Source organism: Lissotriton vulgaris, chromosome 9 (assembly GCF_964263255.1).
Source record: "Lissotriton vulgaris chromosome 9, aLisVul1.2, whole genome shotgun sequence".
Lineage (NCBI taxonomy): Eukaryota > Metazoa > Chordata > Amphibia > Caudata > Salamandridae > Lissotriton > Lissotriton vulgaris.
In genome coordinates, this window is record NC_141697.1 from 984,919,800 (window position 1) to 984,934,151 (window position 14,352).

A 14,352-nucleotide genomic window follows, 5' to 3' on the forward strand; every position below is an offset into this window, starting at 1 on the left:
TTATCAGACGGTGGAAGACAGAGCAGCTGAAAGGGCAGGTAGAGGAGATAAAAAAAAGAGAGAAAAGTATGGTCAAGAATGCTGCCACAAGCAGGAGTATAGGAAGAGATTGGTGAAATAAGTCAGTAATACGTTTCCTGAGTGTGAATGAAGGGTAAGAGCTGCTCCCCTTATCTGGTCACTTGGTGCCCCTGGCAGTGCCCTTAATACTTTTTTCTCAGTGGTTAATAATGCAGCGACAGGAAAAAAAAGTGAGCAGGGCTATAAAAACCGTGTTTGTAAATCCTAGTCACCTCTCCCTGCCCTTCCCCTTGGCCCAGCATAAAATAGGAGACTATTGTGGCTGTTCAGGGAAGGACAAGTGGTCAGCCATATAATTTCATTAAGGAGAGTTAGAGGGCTCCTGATGTAAGATGGCTCTCTCACTCCAAGTAATCACTGACGCCGATTCCAGTCCTATGCTTTCAGGTGATCACCTAATGCATTCTGGGCATTGTAGTCTTGGTTTGCTTCAATCATAAATACTTGTATTTGATTTGTTAAAATCGTAAAGGGTGGAACTTACCACCATGTGATAATCATCAACATCTTTGAATCAGCGTAAAACAACATAAAACATGCCCCTGTGTCCTAAGCGACTTTGCACAGATATACATGATTAGTAAAAACAGGGAGAGCGTTTTTAAATGTACAAAGATAAAAAGAAACAGGGGTAGCATATTGTAAGGCAGTTGCCCTCTCATATAATTATTGGGGCCAACAAATGACTGTTATAACAGGAGGTGCTGCACACATAAGGGCTTATTTTTGATTAGATGTAACTGTCCCCTCTTGTCTCAAATAAAATGCTTGCAGTGTATTAAAGTAACAGAGAAGTGGAGGGGGAGGAGAGTGACTGTAAAGAGAATGAAAGAGGATCTGGGTCCAGCTGCAGAGAGTCCATATGTCCCAGTTCCTCTTTTGCTGCTGCCATTTTTTTGAGCTCTTGAGCAGCAAATGACAGGAATTTTATTGGTTTTCAGGAAAGTTGTATCGAAGACCCGCTGAGGCATTTTATCACAGCTGCCCTGCAGATCCTGACTTGTGTTTCTCTTAGGAATGGCTTCAGGAGGATCTTCCTTAGATTTTGTAAGGCCTGGGAAATACATAATAGATGCAATAACAACTCTACTCCATTGTCACAGTAGCGACAATCCAGAGTTAACCAGGACCGTAACCATTTTGGGGAAAGGTCTTTGCTCGGAAACCATCCCAACCTCAGTAAACTTAGTTTCCTCTTGTAGTGATCCCTGAACCATTCTTGTAAATAGGATTGTTGTTTCAGTTGACATCACAATCCAGGAATGACTTTCGCCAGCCACTAATGCTTTGTCTATTTGCAACGATGCTTGTTTGACGGCTTTGTTGGTGGTTTGTTTAAAAGCAGTATATGACATTGGTGAATGCAAAGCTTCTTCCAGATTTAGCGATCGAAGCGCTTGCCTAAGAGACTTGCATGTGGAATTAGTCTGCCTAGCCTGTTTTTCAACACCTATTCCCAACAGAGATGGGCAAGCGTGTTCTCTACGGCGTCCCTCATGCGCCAGTAATATTTGGCCAGAACCCCTTGTCTGGCCGGGATATGGTTTGTTAATCCGTATTCCAGACATATTTGTGCTTGGGAAATATGTCGTAAAATTGAGAAGAGTTTTTTAAACAATCTTGATTGGGCAAGGTTTAGCGTTTTAGAGTCCTTGGTGGCCATCATTTCCGAGCCATATGTGATTGAAGGCAGAAATTTTGCTGCTACAACCTTTAGCAAGTGACCGGTTGAACTTCCGCTTCGTTTTTTTTGTATGGTTTTGAAGGCAAATTGAAGTTGTTTTGATTTTGTGTTCCCAAGGTCTAAGTGATGTTTGTACTTTAGTTGGCGATCTAGTAGGATGCCCAAATATTTGTATTCATCCATCTGGGTTAGAGTCCAAGAATTTATCCTCCAAACAAATGTTGGTCATTTTTTTACTAACGCTGGAGAAGCATAGGACATTTGATTTTTCAAGGTTTATTGTTAATTGAGGTTTAGAGATGTACAGCGCAAGTTGAGAAATCAGCCGTTGTAAACCAAGTGGAGTTTGTGAGAGAAGCACAATATCATCCATGTATTGCAGACTTGCTAAGGGTGTTTGTCTCAATTTCGGTGGGTCGCCCTAGATTGTGCGTAGGTCGCGCTTAAGGTTGGCGGTATAGAGGTTAAATAGGCTAGGGGCCAGCACACATCCTTGCTTTAGCCCATTAATTGTTGGAAATTTCTTTGTTAGGCGCCGACCATCCCGTTTTTTATTTGGACCCAGGTATGCGAATATAAGTTGATAATTGCTCCCAATAAGTTGGGAGGGGCGCCCCAAGCTTTCATTTTAACCCATAGTTTAGATCTTGGCACTTTATCAAAAGCAGCTTTGAGGTCTAGAAAGCATGTGTATAGGATGTTAGAGTTGTCAATTGCTTTCTTAGCTAGGAGAGTTAGTGCTGATAAGTTTGTTAGGGTGCCCATGCCGGCCCGGAATCCTGTTTGTGTTATTGGGATCAAGTTTTTACTTCGGACCCAAGTCTCCAGATCCGCCAATAAGGTGGATGCGTAGATCTTGGCCTCAACGTCTATTAGGGCTATTAACCTTTAGTTGTTAGGGTCTGAGCGAGTCCCCGATTTATGAATCGGTTGTAGGATGCTGCCCCTCCAGGAGTCCGGAATATTCCCGGTCCTTAAGCTGTTACAAAACAAGGGGGATGAGAGGCTGGACCAAAATGATCTTGCCTAAATAGAGCGTTGGGTAGGCCGTTTGGTCCGGGGACCCTGTCCGCTCTCAGGTGGTTTATAGTCCTCAGAACCGGCTTTGGAGTTATCTGCTCTGTTTCTCCTGTATGCTCGAGAATGGAGGGCTTCAGCTTTCTTTGATTTGGAATGACTTTATTGGGTCCGGGGCTGGAGCTTCCACCAGTACCAGACTGTGGGTACGAGATGAATCTTTTTACTTGCTGGGAATCCCAGCTTCTGGGGTTATTCTCGAACTGGGAGTCATATTGAGCTCTATTGGGATCGCAGTTGTGTTATCTATGCACTTGTCCAGTGTAGTATTATATGTTGCATCGATGTGCGCGCTCCAGATTTGATCTGTCATGTCGAAGTTGAACTGCGGCTGTTTGCCATTAAGCATGAGGTTTATTTTTGCCCAGAACTGTTTGGAATTTCGCAGCTTGCTGGCAAGGAGTATGGTGGACTTGAGGTTTTCCTTACACTTTTGCTTGGCTGCCTTGGTTTCACGTTTTAGCTCCTTTTTAAAATTTTCTATCAATGTGAGAGTTTGTTGTGATAATTGGGGGTCCTTTTTTCAAAATGACCTACGGTATATATTCAGCCGCTTTTTTATTGAACGCATTTTTGGCGTATACCATTTCCCTCCTCCGCTTCTTGTTGTTTTGTATCCTCTGCACTTGTTGTGGTATTTTTTGTTGATGTTAACTACGAAGGACTCCCAGGCCTTTACTGTATCTTGAGCTTCTGCTGATGGTGAGAGCAATGAGCGGCATGTCTCCATTAAATTGGAAATGTTGTCTTCATTCCAGTTTAATCATTGTAAGTTAAAAAGTTGAGTGTTCAATATTAGAGGATGCGCCTGCTCCGACTCTTTTAGACTGATAGATAATGTGAAGATTGGTTTGCTTCAATTGAACTAATTAGGCTAAAATGCCTAATAGCAAGAATTTGTTTTTTTAAAGCCCAGAACTGGAAACGGCATGTCTGATGACATTAAGCGAGGTTGTCACCACGGCGCGATGTCCCTTCCATTGTCCCTGGAATTTTGGTGAATTGTCCTCCTTGGGGGAGCGCCAAAACTTGATAAATAAATGGAAAACTAAACCTAACAAGATGTTTGCAAAACGCCTGCAATTCCCTGCAAAGGGGGAGCCTCACATTCACATTCTGCTTCAAGAGCACCTCCCCTGGAATGTCCTTTTTCCAAGCCATAGGTAAATGCTGTAACACAGACATAAATTCCTTTGGAGGCTATCATTGAGAATGCAGCCGGGCGGTAAGTGCAGGGCGCATGCCTCTCCGAAGATTTGTACCGGATGTGATTTCATTGTACATACTTTCAGCCTCTTCTGTTTCCTTGAGCCCCGCCCTCCAGCCATTAGTCACATGGATAGTGTGTCTGTCCCTTTGAGGGTTTGTGCACACGTGCCATTGTTTCATGCAGAGCTCCCAGCTTTTCCTAGTCCATGCACGATCAGGTCATCCAGTTAAAGTTGTTTTTTTTTCCTTCTGTAACTTTTAGTCCTGTTTTCCCTATTGCAAAATCAGAACTACAAGTACTAGCATGCAAGTTAAAAAAAAAAAGCTGGGCTTGATCATCTACTTGCGTAAGCACCTGTGAAACTTGAAGCTGATCATGGATATCATGCAGGGACTTGCTAGACATTGCATACTTCATTTAGACAGTAACACTCATACATCCCTTGCTGTGTGACATGATCGGACTTCTTATAAACAAACATATCCACGTGCCAGTATGTTACATCAGTAGTAGACAACACAGGCAGTAGGGTGAGTGAATGGCAGAGTTGACATGCAGCTCCTGTGAGAATCACTCAAGAATGCCTTGTGTGTTTGTTGTTTCGGCACCGCCCTTTTCCCCGACCCTCCTCCCCACCCCCCACCGTGTATTTCGAAGTTCAGGTCGAGTCACGCTGAATCTCTGGGGATGTGCGTGTTAATTGCTTGCGTTCTGTATTGCTAGCAAAGGGTGTGTTGGGAGAGAGGGGTGGGGGAGAGTGAGCAGACCCAAAAACCATTGAAGTGTGAAAAAGGCCGCTTTATTGGAACAGGTGCACATTTACAAATACACAAACTCGGCAACCGCCTCACAATCTAAACCACAACCAAAATTTTGTTCGTTTTTATTTCAAACCCCAAACCCCGCCCCCACCCCACACCCTCCATCACACCCGCCCCCACCCGTACATACCCAACACAAAAACCATACAAACCCCAATAACATTATAACATTATAACATCACCTTATCAAATACAAAATATCACATCACCGATTATAAACCAACTGATCATATCCCCCGACCCATATTCTCCGAACCCCACCTCAATCAGTATGAAACATCCCCCAACAAGATCCGATTACAACTAACGGGTCCAAACCTGGCCCAAAACTGACAATCACATAGCAAAACCGCCACGCACCTGTCCCAAGCGATAAAAGAACAACGTCAAACCCCATGCACACATGTCCCAAACAGCAGCCAAAAGAGAAAGAAATACTAGAAACAACCCCCAAAAGAGGGAGGGAGGGAGGGACAAAAAATTCTAAGCTCAACCGGCCACCAGGTCACCAAGCCCAAAATGGTGCCCGGAAAGAGGAGCCCCGCCCATTTATAGGGGGCCGCACAATACAACTAAAAACCAGCCCAAAAAACGCCCAAATAGAATCTGCTAGAAGAAGTACCCCCACCCAAATCTCCCAAACCGCCCGGGGGAGGAGACCTCCCAGGGGTCGGCTGCCCTCCCCCAAGCCCCCCTTGGGAGAGAGGGGTGGGGGAGAGTGAGCAGACCCAAAAACCATTGAAGTGTGAAAAAGGCCGCTTTATTGGAACAGGTGCACATTTACAAATACACAAACTCGGCAACAGCCTCACAATCTAAACCACAACCAAAATTTTGTTCGTTTTTATTTCAAACCCCAAACGGCGCCCCCACCCCACACCCTCCATCACACCCGCCCCCACCCGTACATACCCAACACAAAAACCATACAAACCCCAATAACATTATAACATCACCTTATCAAATACAAAATATCACATCACCGATTATAAACCAACTGATCATATCCCCGACCCATATTCTTCGAACCCCACCTCAATCAGTATGAAACATCCCCCAACAAGATCCGATTACAACTAACGGGTCCAAACCTGGCCCAAAACTGACAATCACATAGCAAAACCGCCATCCAGAAAGCCGTGGGGTGAAAGACTGATTCGGAGAGAGCCCCACCTTTCTGCCCCCCACACAGACCTAAAAACAGGGGGGAGAGGGGGGGGGGGACCCAAAAAGAGAAGGAAAGACAAGAACCTACAACACAAACGACCACTTATTCACCGACAAACTGTTGCAGTCAGACAGCGAGACAAAACCTCCCGCAGCTCCAGCAGATATAAGTCCATACCCATTCGGGACAAATGAACACCGTCCCCCCTGAAAAATTCCACCGCATCATATTTTATGTCACTATGAACGATACGACCGAAACCCAAATCCCTGCAGAAACGAGAAACCTCCAGATTCACTTTCCTCCGAGATTTATCCACCGCCTTCGGTTTCACCGCATTCCTCCAAACCCTCCTTGGCACCAATTCTGTCCACAGAACGTGACATCCCGACCACTGTTTATGCAATAAGGCCAAGTCCTTTTTGATCGCCCGAAGCAGAACAACCCCCTTCACGGAACCCAAGTCATTTTCACCTAAGTGAAGAACCAACACATCCGGGCAAACCCCCCCTACTAACCAAGAATTCAGTGCAGGGATCAGTTCCTTCCATAACATGCCCCCTCTACCCTTCCACACCACATTGAACAAACGATCATTGAAACCCAAGGATGAACCAAAATAACTTTGACGAGCTTGCACTTGAGCTCTCTTAACGAAGGAATGGCCCACGGTCCACACCGTAATGAAAGCAGCCCGAGGACCAGCCACAGAACCTGAAAAAGAAAACAGAATCAGACAGGCAAAACAGATGAAGACGCCAGCGCTCCAGCAGCCTCATTTCGAACATAGCGCCGAAAGCAATCAGAAGTCCAGCGCCCCAGGCCCATGATCTCCTCCCTCGATCAGCCCCTGTGGAAGGCCTCCGTGGCCGCCCCAATCCTGAAGGAGTGAGTACCGTATAACGACCCATCTAAACCAATATGTCGCAGCGCTTTTCGCAGTACCATGCGCAGTTGATAATTCGACACACATGAACCATTTAAATGTCGAAAAACCTGAAGGTCCAATAACCCACCCGACATTTTCTTCCAACAGAGAGCCCATCGTAAGGGGCACGTTTCCTGAGGGGATACCGCTTCCAACCAAACCCCTTTTCCCATACTCCTCTGATCTGTTTTGGAATGGGAGAGCCAAATGTGGACCCCCCTTACCGACAGTTGAACATCCCCCCACAGAAGGCCAGGGGAGGACTTGTTGCCTAGCAATTCAGACACACGAAAAGCTCCAAAAAACATCCACACCATCAACGTGGCGAACAAACAAGCTTCCACTCTATCAGAACACACAGCCGGAAGTACAGAAATCACCAGAAACAGCTTCTGCCATGACAAAGGAGATCGCAAAGTACGAACAGCACCTCTCTCTCTAGACCACCCTTCCAACATTCTCCTACCCAACTCCCCAGCCGACGGAGAGTAACCCCACAAAAGCTTACCCATAAAAGAAATACCCGCTAGTTTGCCAGAAATAGTAATTCTAGATAAATTCCTGTCCATCATACACAAAATGAACTGAACCACATCCTCAGACTGTTGCCAATCCTGCTCCCTCCAACACGCACCCGACTCCAAAAACTCTGTCCAGGCTAACTCATACGCTGTTCTCGTGGAAGGAGCCAATGAACCTAAAACCAGGTGAAGGACCCGGTGTTGCCTACCGTCCACAGGTGGTCCGGCATGGGAGTCGGCTCCTCGTCTGCCTCCAAAGCAAGCCCACGGAATCTCTCCCACTGTGAACAAGACAAAGCATCCGCAATGTCATTGTCCACGCCAGGAACGTGCAGGGCCCGAAAACAGATATCATGTTTCAGACATCCCAACACAAACACTCGAAGGAGCTTCAAAATCTGGGGATCCCTGGCCGACTGTTTGTTAATTACCTGGACCACAGCCATATTATCGATCCGGAAAAGAACCTTTTTGTGGGCCAGATCCATACCCCACAGAGTGACTGCAACAACAACAGGGAAGAGTTCCAGAAAGGCAATACTTCTGCCACCATTCTTCCATTGTACCGGCCACTGTTGGGCACACCACCTTCCTTGCCAGTAAAGACCAAAACCCTCACTTCCAGCAGCATCAGAGAAGATCTGTACATCCCAACACCAATCCACCTCCCGACACAAAGGCACACCATTGAAGGAATGTAAGAAGAAGACCCACATGCGTAAATCCTCCTTCACCCCCGCAGACAGCCTCACCCGATGATGTGGAAGGGAATGACCAGACAAAGCTCTGCCCAACCTCCTACAGAAGGTCCTACCCGCCCTGACCACTCTGCAGGCAAAGTTAAGGTGTCCTAGCAAAACTTGTATCTCTTTCACAAACACTTTCTCTTTTCCCAACATGATTCCAACCAGTTCAAGCATTTTCTGTTTCTTGTCCAATGGAAGACGAGCTTGCATCAAATGTGAGTCAAGCTCGATCCCCAAAAAAGACATGGCCGCGCAAGGACCCATGGTCTTCTCAGGGGCCAATGGTACACCCAAATAACTCATCAATGATTGAAACGATGTGAGAGCAGCTTGGCAAACCAACGAATTGGCAGTACCCACAAAGAAGAAATCGTCCAAGTAATGAGTGACTAATTCATGGCCACTCTGTTTAGTAAACCACCATTGCAGAAACGTACTGAAAGTTTCAAACAACGCACAAGACATGGAACAACCCATTGGCAAGGCCTTGTCCACGTACCATTTTCCAAGAAAATGGATGCCCAGAAGACACCAGTCTTCAGGATGGACTGGAAGCAGCCGAAATGCGGATTTGATGTCGCATTTTGCCATCAGAGCATCAGGGCCCGCCGTGACAACCAGTTGCATAGCTACATCCACCGAAGAATAAGATACCGATGCAGCTTCGTTGTCAATGAAATCATTTACAGACTCACCTTCAGGCCATGATAGATGTTGAATGAGCCGGAACTGACCAGGCTCCTTCTTGGGGACCACACCAATAGGGGATACAATTAGGTTCACCAGAGGCCAATCATCAAACGGGCCCGCCATCCTACCCTCACTCACTTCCTTGTCCAATTTTGACTGTACAATGGCAGGGTGTTCGCCTGCCGACCTCAAATTTTTGGACCAACGTCTCAAACGTGGACCTTCATACCCCAAACGAAAACCAACCTGAAAACCCAATAACAAAACCGACCGCAGCTCGGCGGGCTCGTAATCCCGCAAAGCGGCAGCCAATCGATCAACATTAACCGGTGTACGAGCCTTTGGGCCCAGCACCGGATGAAGACTTCCCTCCCCTGGGAGCTGGAGGTTGCTGTGGTGCCACGAAAGTTCCTGAACTCTGTTGGGAAACCTGGGGACCCCCGGAAGTCCTAGGACCCCAGCAACGGGATAACGGATGGTTCTTCCTACCACATTGTGAACATTCGTGACGGAATTTACAGAACTCTCTGTTACAAGTCCCTCTGTTAAAATCCCAACACGTGCCGGTAGGCGACTGGGTGTTAGAGTTGGCCCCCACCCCTCCCCGGGTGGGACGGGACTGAAAGGGACGATAGACTAAAGGAAGACCACTGGCTGTAAAAATCGTTTTACCAGAGGCAGACGAACCCATAGTGTGCTGCCAAAGGTCAGTGTCCAACTCGCCCCATTTCGCCTCGGGATCCCAAGCCATACGCGCCCTAAATTCCTCATCATATTGAGCCCAAGCGTAATCATTCCTAGTCAGCTGAGCCTTACGGATAACATCCATGTACTTAAATAATGACACGCAGCGCTCAGGGAACTTTTCGCAGTTGACACTGGCATAAATTAAAAAGGCCGCCGTCCAATTTTCAATAGTCAAAGGTACCTTAGGGCGTTTAGCCAATTCAAACTCCTCCTCCTTGGAACCCTCTTTAGCACGAACCTCCCTGTGTAGCAGTTTTAACAGTTCCACATACTCACCGTTCCATATCCTTTCCTTTGTACTGAGCATCAAATGAGCCCCCAAAGGCTTCGTAACACCCATATACGGCAACTTTTTAATTTTTAATTTCTTGCTGTGAAGTACAGTTTAGTAGTGCCCAAACCAACAGTGGACGTGCCACTATCCACTTTTTCACCTGTACTGAGTTCATCCACGTTTGTACCCACACCTTGGTCTCTGACAACCCGTCCTTTGTATAATTTACCATCTTTTTCAGTAGATATTAAATCTACACCAACACCAATAGAAACCATATTTGGCCTCACGGCCTGAACCACAGTCTCACCTGGGCGTAAAAGAGGCGGTTGACTGGCTTCCGTCCTCCACCTAGTCTGTGCACCGTCGTCCGCCCTCCGAGGAGCCCTCACCGAGGGGCCGAGCACTCGTGGCCTTGACGATTCCGCACGACTCCGAACCACCTGTTCCTGTAACATACTATGAGAAACATTAACATGTCCCCCCCCAGACACAATCTCACGAACTTCTCCCTCTTCAGGGCTGTCCTCATCATAATCTAAAATCAGCGATTCATCTAACTGGGGAGGGGCATTGACAACCACCGAAGTCTGTCTTGACTCCACCGTTTTCGACCGACCATGGGCCTTACCAGCCCTCACGCTTGACCTTGGCGGGGATGACGACTGAACCCGTCTATACATCCCCCCGCCAGTACCACTGACGACCTGTTGATTCCCTGTAAAAGATAAGCCAGCATTATGACCACCACATGGCACAAGAGAGGTCGTGCGTAACCCGCTCCCATGTACAACGTTGGATTCCACCGTCGAGGCTGGGAAGGTCGCGCTGGACCTGGATGCACCGCCCATGTCGAAATCCCTCGTTGGGGCCATCGAGGTCGTAGTAAACCTGCGTGTGATGGCCGCGGCGGGATTCCTCGATGGTATGGGACGTGCCGCGCCAGGCTCCACCCGCACTTCTCCTCGGCGTACTTGGGCTGCCTGCCGCCCTGCCAAGTCTGCTGCCTCAGGTCGAGCTCCCACCTGTAAAGAAAAAGGCCGGACTGGTGTGCCGGGTCCCTTACGAAAACCAACTCTATGAGCAGAAGACAAACCGCCAACACTAAATCCACCACCCCTACCAGTCACCTCTAAACTCCCAGAACCACCCGCTCCTTTCCTTTTTAAAGCATCGCAAAGCCGAGGAGATGGAGGGCAAACCTCCTCATCTGAACTAACATCCAACATAGCCTGAATAATCTGCGACGCAGGCCCCTGAGCAGCAAAATCCTGAACCCTCGTATCACCAAAAGAACCCCGAGATGCAGGCCCCGAAACCACTCTCATACCAGGACACTGAAAATCCCCGGACAACCTATAGAAAGAACCCCCTTCAACATCACCCTGCTGAACAAAACCATCTCCACTCCCGTCCCCCCCGAGGGGAAGGCCTCCTACCACTTCCGACGGGCGGAAACTCCCCACTGAGGTACCCGTACCATACAAATCCCTTCCAAGGAAAGGAACTTCAGTCCGCCCAGAACCCTCCACCAAACCCATCTGAGCCCATTCCCCCTCCCCCAAAGAACCGCTACCGACAGACACAGCCTCCCCTCTGATAGACACTGTGGGAGAAAACAATAACGGACTACTCAGATCCCTCCCCACGGACCGCACAAGCACACCAGAGCTCTCAGACATGACCCCCCCAGGACCTGATACTAAAGGCCGAGCGATGGACACACCAACCGAACCACCGTCAACCGTTACCGGGACCTGAACCACATGGTGGCGAATAACGCTCAGAGGAGCGACCACCTCCTGTACGTCCTGACCCGGAGCACCCCGTAACGGCTGCTGCGCCACAGTAACCACATTCAAAATGGCCTCCGCCCCCCCTACCTCGGTGACGTCAGTACCCGCCACCGCGGAGGCCGAAGCCGAACGACGCGTGCAACCACGTTGCCTGGAAGCACGACGGCCTCGCAAAACGGGAGCAGAGGCCGCCCTTTCACGAAAACCAACATTAGAAACCTCCCCCGACACAGAAGGAAAATCACCTTCCCCAACCACTTCCACCGACGAGGCATCTAAAGAAACAGACGGATCCGAAGAACCAGAATCACTCCCCCGACGGGCCCTAGAACCCGCCCGCCGAGTCCTGGAACGACCCCGTTCACTTACCCCGTCCTGCCTCCGGCGTTTCGGAGAATAACACGCTGCCACCACAGCCGACACCCTCGCAGAGGCCTCCCGCTGAGGACGCGGAGGCTCAGTCTGACCCCGGTCACCAATAACCAGGTCCAAACGCCCGCCTCGCTAAGCAGGCGAATAGCCTCCAACACTCGATAATCTTCACCAGCCATAATATCGAAATAGAATAGCTACAAGGAAAGATAACAAACTACCAAAATTGCTGACAAAAAATTCTAAGCTCAACCGGCCACCAGGTCACCAAGCCCAAAATGGTGCCCGGAAAGAGGAGCCCCGCCCATTTATAGGGGGCCGCACAATACAACTAAAAACCAGCCCAAAAAACGCCCAAATAGAATCTGATAGAAGAAGTACCCCCACCCAAATCTCCCAAACCGCCCGGGGGAGGAGACCTCCCAGGGGTCGGCTGCCCTCCCCCAAGCCCCCCATGTCACTGTGCTGCGTCATGGGCCGAGCGTGCTGTGCTCGTCACGTGCTCGCATAGTTTAAAAAGATACGGCGCACATGGAGGCTGCGGCAGAGGGTGTGATTCCGGGTCAGCTCAGACAACCGAAAGGCCGACTGCACGTAAACTCACGCTACCGTATGTCGTACGGTTCTTCTAAAGGTCCTCTCTCGCCTGTCCCCGTCACAGCTCCGCCCCGCCCCCTCACCTGGCCTGGCTATTGTGAGAGCAGCAGGTGCAGGGACATAGGTATGCGAGGGGCCCTTCCGAGGATAAGGAACCTTGAATTAAGACCCATATAGCACGAGTCGGAGAGTAATCGCAAAATTCAGATTGTTATCTTCCTGAGATTTTTTAAAATAACTGTCACATCCTCTGTCTCGAGTTGCACTTGAATTGTTTAGGTAAAATGTTACCAACTGATACACACTAAGCGATGGAACGTACAGCTCTGTGTGTAAAGCTTCGCATCCCTTGAATGTTCCTATGGAAACTCGTACAGTATAACACAAACCAACTGGAAGGAGCCTTCTGCTTACACTAGTCCGAAAATATATCAAAAATGGTGATTACTCTGTGCTGTCGTGATATAAAATATATAGCTATATCTATATGTATATATATTATACAATCAAATGAATTGTAAGATCTTTTCCCTCACGATGTCCATATTTGAATGAACTGCTCCTAAAAACTGTTCTAAAAAAGATAATGCATCCGTTCTCAAATGTTGTAAATTATGGTAATAATAAAGGCCTTCTTTCATATATAGCGCTTACCTCGTCATTGTGTACCATATATAAAAATATATATATATTTCCCTAGCAGACAAGGTTTGTCATATCAAAGAGCCATAATCTGTTATTACTCTTACACAATGCAATGGTACTGGAGGTGTCATCCTTAGGGAGGATGAAAGGCTAAGTTTACCCTGCCATTAGTCATGCTTTCTGTTAAAAATGTCAAACTAGCTCACTTTGATTAGGTCTAGCCTAAAACAGTGCATGCCCTGCCAAATGTGAGACATAGGGCCCGATGTAGGTAATTCTAATTTACCACTTCTTAAATACCGAATCATACCGATTCGGTATTTAAGAAGTGGTAAATTAGAGGGGGGGAAATGTAGGTAATTCAGAATCGGTAAATACCGAATCGTTAAGATTCGGTATTTACCGATTCGGTAAATACCGAATCGGTAATACCCATTGATTCCTATGGGCATTGAAGCCCGTAGGAATCAATGGTCATTACCGAATCGGTATTTACCGATTCGGTAAATACAGATTTTTGCAAGGGTGCAGGGGGTGTCACTTTGACACCCTCTAGCACCCCGAATTCAGGCACGTGTGAAATGTGGCACACAGACATGCCCTAAGGGCATGTCTGTCTGTCACATGGCTGTGGGGTGTGGGGGTGTGCGGGCCGGAATAACAGGCGTGGAGGCCGAATGTAGTGTGCTATGGTTAGCAAGGATTTTATTAGATACAGAGGAAGTCAAATCCTTGGGCACGGTGTCCGGGTACAAAGCTTGCTGGTCCTGTTCCGAGTCCTCGAGAGGGGGTCCGATGAGGAGAACACAGGTAGGTCTTCCTCCGCCGGGCTGGGGATCTCCTTCCTGCTGGCGGGCGTTGGGGTGTCCCTCGGAGGTAAGTGAGAAAGACACAGGGCAGTTAGTTCCAAAGTACACGGAACTCAGATGACTGTCACCGGCACCGGGAGTGTAGGGACGGAAATAGACCGTGAGGGAGGACGGTAGGGTAGGGGA